The 12,173-nt window shown below is 31.2% G+C and overlaps 1 long non-coding RNA gene across 1 annotated transcript; it reads left to right on the top strand.

Annotated features, from left to right (window-relative positions):
- The first annotated feature begins 894 nt into the window (after window positions 1-894).
- LOC117687917 (uncharacterized) lies at window positions 895-7,207 on the top strand. The gene is made up of 4 exons (XR_004600720.2): window positions 895-990; window positions 5,032-5,094; window positions 5,224-5,476; window positions 6,420-7,207. It is a non-coding gene; the product is annotated as an uncharacterized lncRNA (long non-coding RNA).
- Window positions 7,208-12,173: the final 4,966 nt, after the last annotated feature.

Here is a 12,173-nt window from a genome sequence, read left to right as displayed (position 1 = left end):
GTGTGTGTCTGAAAGAGAGAGAGAGAGAGAGAGAGAGAGAGAGAGAGAGAGAGAGAGAGAGAGAGAGAGAGAGAGAGAGATGACTTGCCATACATGTAGATGCAGATAAGGGTGAGGTGTTGGAAGAGTACTAAGACCTCGGTTTCCTTGTATTACTATATCATACATAAATTCACTTACAGCGAATATTCACAATGTCTTTTAACTATTGAAATACGACCATTATTTACATTATTTGCAGTACAAAGACCACGTTCAGCCAAAATGGATGAATTAAATGTTATTGTGCACAACGATACCTTTATAACATAGTATAGAAGAAATTGTATGGGATTTCAGTTTTTAATGGCTCAAATATACTTATATATACGTATGTAACTTTCTGTTGTATTCTCATCAATTTATCATATGCCTCTTCAAACACCTGAAGAAGCTAAGTTATTGCTGTCGTTTTATACTTTTTTAAAAGCAAGTTACTAAGTGCTGTGTTATTTGCATCTTACGTGATAATTATATATTTACTAAATTTTGTAAAATATCGACTAAGTTCTTATATTTGAAAAAGTGCTATATCGTTGGCGCAATCGTATCTAGGCCTACTTAAATATCTCTCTCTCTCTCTCTCTCTCTCTCTCTCTCTCTCTCTCTCTCTCTCTCTCTCTCTCTCTCATGCATACCTAATCATAGAGCGAACTTAATCATATTCATTGGTTTTTTGCTGAACTGTTTTCACATGTTCTTATATCAAATGTAAAACAGATATAGTATGTTTTTCCATATAAAAATATATATCATATTAAATTAAATCGAACTGATTGCATTGTGAAATAAAGAAAGATAACTCTTATATTGTGTCACAAATAAGCATGTAGAAAGTGTCAGACTCGTGCCTCACAATATTTCAATACCTGTGTTGATGTTGGCTTCGTCTTTTCAGCCATTTTACGTCTTCATTCACCAAGTCGATGAGTTTATACAAAAAGGCTCTAGGTAAGCGATACCTCTCAATAACCTCTGTATCGTTTAGATAATCGAGAGCATTTGTCCGATCACGGAAAATTCTTTGTCGACGAAAATTTCTCCGAGCATCGTCTGCTACTAGCAAAACGGAAGACATTTTACTTTTTATTTACGCTCATGAAAATCGTTTTAAGAGTGCCTCAGACTACTCCTAGACTAATTAAGAGCAATTTCCATCGTTACTCGCAACTCGCAACTCTTAGTGAAACGCACTTACGTCCTACGTTAACGTTTACGTCTAAGTGTACGATCTACGATACGTTAGTGATACGGCTGCCTGCCTTTCAGTTGATTTTTAAACATAAAAAATGGATTTATTAAAGTAAATATTCATACCATATAACATATCATATAATGTATGTAAACAAATGGTTGTTTCACTTTTAACTTTAATTCGTTCTAACTTTAACGACTTAAGACTACACAATTTATCATTTGCATTCATTATCATTGTAAAAATGAACGTATGTCAATATATTTCATTGGCTTTTTTACTACAGATGGCTGGTATATGGAAGATAACTCATTCTTAATCCCAACGATTTGATTCAAAACTGAATATCATTTATCTTTAAATAGTTGCAACTTACTACCAACTGAACTGAAGTTTTGTAGCTTAATGCTTTCTACCCACAATTCTTTTATAATATCAACAAACTGTGATTTTGCTCTTTTGAACAAACATCAACTACATAAACCATTTATAGAATTATCAGGTCCTAATTTGCTTACCCCACTCAACGAACTCTTTGAAAGTTGTTTTCTAATTCAGTAATTGATTTACTTCGTGTAAAAATACAGAACGAAGTATCATAAAAAAGAAAACAAAATCATTATATAAATGTTTTATTTCAAAAACAGATCAGCCCGTTTATGAAAACATGATATGTAAAACTAAACATTGTCCAGTCTTTTCACAAATGACTATTTCTGTTTACTTTTTTTATTCTAATTTTTTGTTTGACGACTTTAGGCTGCATAATTTATCATTTGCTTTCATTATCAATGTCCAAATGAACGTTTATCAATATAATTTATTGACTAATATTACAAATGACGACTGGTATAAGGAAGATAACCCATTCTTTCTCCCAAACGATACAGCTGATTTTATCCAATAATGAATAACTTTGTTCTTTAAAAATCTTTGAAAAAGACGGAAAACTTATTACTAAATTATTGCTGTTAAATCCCTAGAGCTATGATTGTGTTTTATGATGTACACGATGCTCTTTCAAACAAACAGCAACTATATTGGTTGATCCAAAAGTAATGTCACACTATGCACCGCGTTTCACACTGGCGTTGTATTGTATAAAATGATACATCAACATTTTCCTTATAAAAATTCTAATTTGAAGTAAAATTTTGATTAAATTTCTTTGAATATTTTACAAGATATTGATGCTTATAGCATGGTATATTACTGATATTGCCGCATCATGAATTTACGACTTTTTTAAGGTTTGTATTTATGTATTATTTACATGCTTAAAAAAATTGAAAAAGACCAAAACAACACAATATTCTGAAACAGATACATCATAATCTTTTTCGGTTTTGAAAAATTAGGGAAAGTTACCGTCCATTTCGGATATCTACGCAATGCATTTTGTCTTGATCAAGGAATAAAAAGACTGGACATGCGAAGAGTTATACGAGGGAATTTTGCTTCGATGGATAGAAATCACTAGATAATGTACTGGAATTGACATTTCAATCTAAAATTGAGACCAAATTAACAGGGTACCCTTAACGTGGTTCGAATATCTAATGAAAGTATATGTCATCTTAAATTAAATAGACAGAAGATATACGCTCTGAAGGAAAGCTAAAACTAGGTTCTTACGTCTTGAGCTATATCATAAAGCTACGTTCATAACTGCTTGAAGAGATTTCAAGAAACTGATCGCACATTAAATATACTACCCCATCGGTTACAAAAAGAGTAATTAGTTACTTTATGAAAAAAAAATGTAAAATAGAGCATCGTGGCTAATTTTTCAGAGTACTAAATTACAAAATTCTACCAGAACACCAACGATCTAGAAATGACGTCGCTAGCGTGCGGTGACTATTGGTGCTTCATGCTCTACAAAATATATTATCTTCAGAAATATGTATCATAATGCATTAAAATTTTCTGATCTGAATTAAATTAGCTAGATATCTCAAAGCACAGGTTTTTGTCACTTTACGCGGATTTTTCACGATGTTACCGCATCAGTGACATTACTTTTAGGTCAACACTCGTACATACGCACTTCGATTTTTATTGGATAATCATTTTGTTATCACTAAGGAAATTTGTTGTTTTCTTCATTCAGCTCTGATATGTTTAATTTAATCAGTGTTTTTAAAGACAGATCGAAGCATTCACCAGATGTTTTTCGTGCGCAGGATTCGATTTGGTTGCGGTTTTCACTTTTTATATTACATAAGATACCCCAATATGTTCATTAAATAAAATGAGACAGTCTTTTAACATCCTCTATAAAGATAATAAACCGCACTACCGCAACTGCATATGAAACACACACGAGTACTGAATTATGCCAACAAGATAATAAGAACAGCATATTAAAGTTCTTTAGTTTTGCAGAGACAAAAAAAAAACACTGTATACCCTCTAGCTGCTCAAGATAATATATTACTTTTTATTGGCAATTCATTTATAAATATGTGGCTATAAAATCACATTATAGTGAAGCATTAAAAAAGCGATTAATTTTCGATTTCATGGCTGATATTCTTTAAAACACTTAAAATGTTTAATTTGTTTTTGTTTTGTTGAAAATTTATATTTGACTTATATCATTAGTAAATTGTTTTTAAAAAAAGTCGTGAAATTTACGTATTTTAAAGACTAGACTGGCTGGTAATGATATGAATAATTGTGTTGGTATCAAATTTGATGAAAGCATTCTGAATGGCTAGACATAATTACTCCGTAAATAGTTTGATACATTCATATCCCTCCCTTAAAAAATATAAAATTGAAGCCCCAATTTTGTAGTCTAATAAATAACGATCTTTTTGTATTTGTATTTCTTTTGATATGTTTCGCAACACTGTTTTCCTTTTTAAAAAGGAGATTTGGCGGATGTTTTGACGATAAAAATTGAAATAACATTGAACAAAAAAAATGCTAAGTTGCTAATGAATATTAATGCTTTACAAACTAGTTTAATGCAATTCCAAAAAATAATGAAACTCATGTTTTATTGCGTTTTTATATTCATGTTTTCTTTAAATCTTCGCTGAAAATATATTTTTACAACTTTTATTTAAAAGCTTCAGCGATGTAACACACTCTTTTTTCTCGAGATAATAATCAATTCCAAGAAAATGTAAACATATATTTCAAAATACCGAAGATTGAATTCATCAAAGACATTAATGTGGTGTTTTCTCCGAAAATTTAACGATCAATTTGGCACCAAACTGACGAACCAAACAAAGCCTCTCTCGGATAGAAACATCTAATAAATAATGTTAACGTCAATCGAAGACTTGTATACGACTTAAACGTGCGTTTGTGGTTTGCTTTGCCGATGATGGGTTAGTAATGAAAAAAAAAATTAAAAAACATTAATAGCCTTAGAAAAAAGTTTTCACATAGCCGCATGAAAGTGGTATGAGCAGAAACCGTACCTTAAACGAATATATTAGGTATCTGTACAGCAGAAGTTTAGATGTTATATGTATTTACTTATTCAATTGCATGCAGTTCCATCTTCCACTGGTGCAGTTTTTCTACATCTTCTTCAAAATAAAACCCTTAAAGATGATGACAAAAAATAAGTAATGACCTTTGTGTAAAATTTAGGAAAATAATGTTTAAGCGACTTCATGTAACCTTAACCACCGACTGTCCCAAAAATGTTTTATAATGTTATTTAGTCGTTTCATGACAATTTTAAGGTCAACTATTTGCTTATATCTTTGGACTTTCATCAATATGGGTATTAAAACTTTGATAAAAGAAAACCAAATTATATTACATTGCAGCTGCTTCCATGTAACCCTGTGTTTGGCAGACCACTGACACTCTAATTCTCCAAGACACTCCTGGTGAGCTTGTGTTTGGTATACGAATTAGTGCAAGCATTTATCCGTACTTCGCTGTTTATCTTTATGTAATGGACAAAGCTAAATTGCTTGAATATGCAGACCTCTGAAAAATTTGCAATACTTCCACAGGTTCGTGTTTGAGAAGTAAGCATTTATCATATGCTGAAATCTTTGTGCATCCAGGACAAATGCAGGCGAAGTTTTCAACTACTGTAGCGGGACTTTCACCACTTACATGTTCAATGTATATGAAGTGACTGCTGCAAAGAAGACCAGGAAGTTGGTTAACCCACTCTATTGATCTCATTCTTCAATACAACTGGATGGATTCTATTTCTTTCGTGCATCGATTGTCTTTCATGCATTTCATGGGGTATAAGATGTAAGTGCATTGGAGATAATCAAGAAACCAATTGATTTACTTTGTTGCACACAGCCCTCGACATAGTTTGATTTTTTTTTCTTTCATGTGTTTTTTTTATCTTGTTAACCCATGCTCCTCACATAGTCGATGTGATTTGCTTCTTTCATGTAAATGTTTATCGTCAAAAATTGTGACAATAATGTAAGCAAGATGCTTTTTACTCAGGGTGTATGAATTTTTTTTATGTTTGGCCTTGGAAACACAACATACCCAACGTGTCGACTTTAAAATGAATTTGATAAAAAAAATTATGAATAAAAATCAAATTTTCCTAATCCTGCAAAGGAATAGAAAAGACCAAACAAATCAGATAAAAATCATTTACCATCTCAAACTATGATACATTGTTTCAAATGCCATTCAATTTCATTATATTACACAGTTCTAATGTGTAAATACTAAATAAATATTTTGGATTTTGAAGCAAATACCCTAGCGTCATTTCAAACGAGATGCGTGACATCATCGCATTATCATATTAAGAAATTGTAATGTGGAGACATTTATCGCAAACTGAAGCAACCAAATGATAAATTAAATATTTGCAGTAGTGTAAAGCTTGGAAGGATAAATTGAAAATCAAATAAGATGTCATTAGATAAAACACTAGTTACAAAAATTAATTTTCAAATTTGATGTAAAATAAAAAGTTATAAACACATTCACTTCGATTAAAGGCTTATAATATAAATCAATAAAGTTATTTGTTACATTAATTTTCTAGTAAGTAAAGTTGTCAGATATTTCAACTCGTATTCTTTAAACAACTTTATATCCATAATACATTTCCAAAGCTGATGGTCAGGATTTAGCAAATGATTCTTCTTGTACTGTTCTTTTGGTGATTGAATCATTGGCGTGACTTTTTTTTTTGATAAATGTATTTTCTCATATGTTTCAGCTTTACAGGAATTATGAAGAAACTGAAAAAAAAATCTTGACATTCAATATTCTACATTCAATCACGGGAAAAGTCATTCCAATTTAGTTCACCATCAGCTATCAAGGAAGTCAAGAACTTTTTACTGGCGTTTCAGGAGAAACTCTACGCATTCTAGATATGTCATTAGTCAACAACGAACAAAACTCCAAGATTTCTTCATAATTCATAGACAATGGCAGTTTATTTTTCCTTGTGTTTACCATAATTTTCACGGTGATTATCACACGTTTTAGTGCCGATACACCCTGCAAATTTTTTTATGAAGCATTATTTGAAAAAATTCAAGTTTCTATGTTATGTTTCATAAACCTGTGGGGACTGTTCATTTAGAAGATTTTGACCTTAATCAACACCATCTCTCTCTCTCTCTCTCTCTCTCTCTCTCTCTCTCTCTCCTTAATATTTCTAATCTTCTTGAAGAAATTGTAAATCAGGTTCATTGAAGGTAGGTGTATGATTTGTGATGCATGATAACAAATCACTGAGTCAGGACATGACAATGCAGTTTAGACATGTTTTTACTGTATGGATTAAAGACTACCGTTTTGGGTGAGTGACCAGTGAAACATCGAATGACACATCCGATCTACCGGAACGTAGAGCAGCCGTATATTTGGAGCACAACGGCCTTCGCTCTGCATTCCGGATGAATGATTTTATGGAAGCATACCACGGTCATTGAAAATGTTTAATTGATACTTAATGGACCATATGTGTATCTTACTCTACATAAAACCTCAGATAAATAAACGTACGTTTACCATATCGATGTGTTTTATTTGTGTGTTTGTTTGTTTGTCTTATTATCTTATTCCCAACGATTTGATTCAAAACTGAATAGCATTGATCTTTAAATAGTTGAAACTTACTATCAACTGAACCTGAAAACTTTGTAGTTTAAAGCTTTCTATCCACGATTCTTTTTTAATATCAACAAACTGTGATTTTGCTCTTTTAAACAAACACCAACTACATAAACCATTTATAGAAATATCAGGTCCTAATTTGCTTACCCCATTCAACGAACTCTTTGAAAGTTGTTTTCTAATTCAGTAATTGATTTACGTCGTGTAAAAATACAGAAAGAAGTATCATAAAAAAGAAAAAAAAAATCATTATATAAATGTTTTATTTCAAAAACAGACCAGCCCGTTTAGGAAAACATGATCTGTACAACTTAACATCGTCCGGCCTTTTAACAAATGACTGTTTCTGTTTACTTTTTGTTTAATTCTAATTTTTTGTTTGACGACTTTAGGCTGCATAATTTATCATTTGCTTTCATTATCAATGTCCAAATGAAGGAAAGCTAAAACTAGGTTCTTACGTCTTGAGCTATATCATAAAGCTACGTTCATGACTGCGTGAAGAGATTTAGAGAAACTGATCGCACATTAGATAAAATCTAATATACTACCCCATCGGTTACAAAAAGAGTAATTAGTTACTTTATGAAAATATGTAAAATAGAGCATCGTGGCTAATTTTTAAGAGTACTAAATTACGAAATTCTACCAGAACACCAAAGATCTAGAAATGACGTTGCTAGCGTGCGGTGACTATCGTTGCTTCTTGCTCTATAAAACATATTATCTTCAGAAATATTTATCATAATGCATTAAAAAATTTACAGATCTGAATTAAATTAGCTAGATATCTCAAAGCACAGGTTTTTGTCACTTTACGCGGATTTTTCACGATGTTACCGCATCAGTGACATTACTTTTGGGTCAACTCTCGTACATTAGCACTTCTATTTTTATTGGATAATCATTTTGTTATCACTAAAGAAACTTGTTGTTTCTTTCATTCAACATTGATTTGTTTAATTCAATCAGTGTGAAAAGACAGATCGAAACATTCAACAGATGTTTTTTTCTTGCACAGGATTAGATTTGGTTGCGGTTTTCACCTTTTATATTACATAAGATACACCAATATGTTCATTAATAAAATGAGACAGTCTTTTAACATCCTCTATAAAGATAATAAACCGCACTACCGCAATTGCAAATGAGACACACACGAGTACTGAATTATGCCAAGTTTTGCAGAGATAGTAAAAAAACTGTACACACTCGAGCTGCTCAAGATAATTTATTTTGGCAGTCTTATAAATATGTGGCTATGAAACCACATTATAGTGAAGCATTAAAAAAGCGATTAATTTTCGATTTCATGGCTGATATTCTTTAAAACACTTTTAAAATGTTTATTTTGTTTTTGTTTTATTTTGTTGAAAATTTATATTTGACTTGTATCACTCGTAAATTGTTTGTAAAAAAAATCGTCAAAATTGACGTATTTTAAAGATTAGACTGGCTGGGAATGATAGGAATAATTGTGTTGGTATCAAATTTGATGAAAGCATTCTTAATGGCTAGACATAATAACTCAGTAAATAGTTTTATATATTCATATTCCCTTAAAAAAAATTGAAGCCCCAAGTTTGTAGTCTCATAAATAACGATATTTTTGTATTTGTATTTTTTTTTTACAAACAATTTGAATACAGAGATCAGTTGTATTGATCTTTTGATATGTTGCGCAACACTGTTTTCCTTTTTAAAAAGGAGATAAAGCGAATGTTTTGACGATAAAAATTGAAATAACATTAAACAAAAAAAATGCTAAGTTTATTGCTAATGAATATTAATGCTTTACAAACTAGTTTAATAAAATTCAAAAAAAAAATAAAACACGTTTTATTGCGTTTATATATTCATTTTTTCTTTAAATCCTCGCTGAATATATATTTTTACAGCTAATTTTATTTAAAAACTTCAGTGATGAAAGATGTGGCACTTTCTTTTTTTTTTTCGAGATAATCAATTCCAAGAAAAATTTTAACATATATTTCAAAATACCGAAGATTGAATACATCAAAGACATTAATGTGGCGTTTTCTCCGAAAAATTTACGATCAATTTGGCACCAAACTGACGAACCAAATAACGCCTCTCTCGGATAGAAACATTTAATGAATAATGTCAAGGTCAATCGAAGACTTGTATACTACTTAACGCGCGTGTTTGTTTTGCTTCGCTGATGATGTGTTAGTAAAAAAAAATACAATATTGGGAGGTATACCAAGGTACATATCTATGACTCTCTTAGGTTGGATAAACCAAAGCTATTTATGAAATGAACTATCAAACAAATGTCTGACAGTGTTTAACTTTGGGCTTTAATCAATATGGGTATAAACACTTTTATAAAAGAAGACAAAATTATATTACATTGCAGCTGTTTTCATGCAACTCCGAGTTGGCAGACTATTGACACTTCAATTCTCCAAGACACTACTGGTGAGCTTGTGTTTGGTATACGAACTAGTGCAAGCATTTATATGTACATCGGTGTTTATCTTTATGTATTGGACAGTTCTAAAGTGCGTGAATATGCAGACCTGTGTATGAACACAGGTTCATGTTTGAGAAGAAGGCATAAATCATGCATTCAGTCATCCGACAAAGTTTGATTTTTTTTCTTTTATGTTTTTTTTATCTTATTTCCCTATGCTTCTTACATGGTGGATAGGTTTTGTTTCTTTCATGTAAATGTTTATCGTCAGAAATTGTGACAATAATTCAAGCACGATGCTTTTTAGTATGAAATTTTAATGTTTAGCCTTGAAACCACATCATAACCAACGTGTCGTCCTTTAAATGGATTCAAAAATGAAAGTAGGAATTAAAAAACAAGTTGTCCCAAGCCTGGCAAAGGAATAAAAAAGACAAAACAAATCGGATAAAAATCATATAACATCTCAAAGTATGATACATTGTTTCAAATGCCCTTCAATTTCATTACATTACACAGTTCTAATGTGTAAATACTAATATTTTGGATTTTGATGCAAATACCCTAGCGTCATTTCAAAAGAGATGCATGACTTCATCGCTTTATCTTTTTAAGAAATTGTAACGTGGAGACATCTATCGCAAAGTGAAGCAATCAAATGATAAATTAAATATTTGCAGTAGTGTAAAGCTTGGAAGGATACACTGAAAATCAAATAAGATGTCATTAGAAAAACAATAGTTACAAAAAAAAATATTTTCAAAGTTGATGTAAAATAAAAAGTTATAAACACATTCACTTCGATTAAAGGTTTATAATATAAATCAACAAAGTTACTTGTTACATTATTTTTCTAGTGAGTAAAGTTGTCAAATATTTCAACTCGTATTCTTTAAACAACTTTACATCCATAATACATTTCCAACGCTGATGGTCAGGATTTAGCAAATGATTCTTCTTGTTCTGTTCTTTTGGTGATTGAATCATTAGCGTGACTTTTTTTTGATAAATTTATTTTCTCGTGTGTTACAGCTTTAAAGGAACTATGAAGAAACGGGAAAAAAAATTCGACATTCAATCACGGGAAAAGTTATTCCAATTTAGTTCACCATCAGCTAACAAGGAAGTCAAGAACTTTTTAATAGCGTTTTAGGAGAGACTGTACGCATTGTAGATATGTCATTAGTCAACAATGAACAAAACTCTGAGATTTCTTCATAATTCATAGAAAATGGCAGTTTATTTTTTCTTGTGTTTACCATGATTTTCACGGTGATTATCACACGTTTTAGACCCGATACACCCTGTAAAAAATTTTAATGAAGTATTGTTTGAAAACATTCAAGTTTCTATGTTATGTTTCTTTAACCTGTAGGCACTGTTCATTTAGAAGATTTTGACCTTAATCAACACCATTTCTCTCTCTCTCTCTCTCTCTCTCTCTCTCTCTCTCTCTCTCTCTCTCTCTCTCTTTAATCTTTCTAATCTTCTTGAAGAAATTGTAAGTCAGGTTCATTGAAAAAGTAGCTGTATGATTTGTGATGCATGATAACAAATCACTGAGTCAGGACATGACAATGCAGTTTAGACATGTTTTTACTGTATGGGTTAAAGACTACCGTTTTGGGTGAGTGACCAGTGAAACATCGAATGACACATCCGATCTACCGGAACGTTGAGCAGCCGTATATTTGGAGCACCACGGCCTTCGCTCTGCATTCCGGCTGAATGGTTTTATGGAAGCATACCACGGTCATTGAAAATGTTTAATTGATACTTAATGGACCATACGTGTACCTTACTCTACATAAAACCTCAGATAAATAAACGTACGTTTACCATATCGATGTGTTTTATTTGTGTGTTTGTTTGTTTGTTTTGATTTCTTTTCGTGGATCTTTGCATGTGCTCTATTGTAAAATATCTAATTTAAAAAAGTAGTGTCAGTGTTTTACTTTTAACTTAATTTCAAACATGTACGCAACTTTAAAGACAAATTGAAAAAAGGGCATTTACAAAGCTTCTATTATTACTTTATCAACCGCTTTTTGGGTTTAAAAAACGTAAAATCTCAGATATTTGGAATACCCGTTTAACACATCAATATTTACTAATTTGTTTGTTTGTTTCTTTTTCCTAATCATTGAAGATATATAACTTTAAAACAAGTATTGTCCATGTCTTAATTTCAATTTATTACAAAGCATCAAACAAATCAGCAAGAATAATGACAAAAAAAAATTTGAAAGTTTAACAATTGATTTCATTATCACTTTATCAACTAATTTGGGGTTCATAGATCGTTTTCTATCCCAATATATTTTACATCGTAGAACATAAATAAGTAGAACATTCCTTAAATAAATTTTGAATACATGTATGTAGAACCAATTTAACAAGTGTTAAAGT

The sequence above is a fragment of the Magallana gigas genome, chromosome 1, assembly GCF_963853765.1.
Source record: "Magallana gigas chromosome 1, xbMagGiga1.1, whole genome shotgun sequence".
Classification (NCBI taxonomy): domain Eukaryota; kingdom Metazoa; phylum Mollusca; class Bivalvia; order Ostreida; family Ostreidae; genus Magallana; species Magallana gigas.
This window is presented reverse-complemented; position numbering and strand designations above follow the sequence as displayed.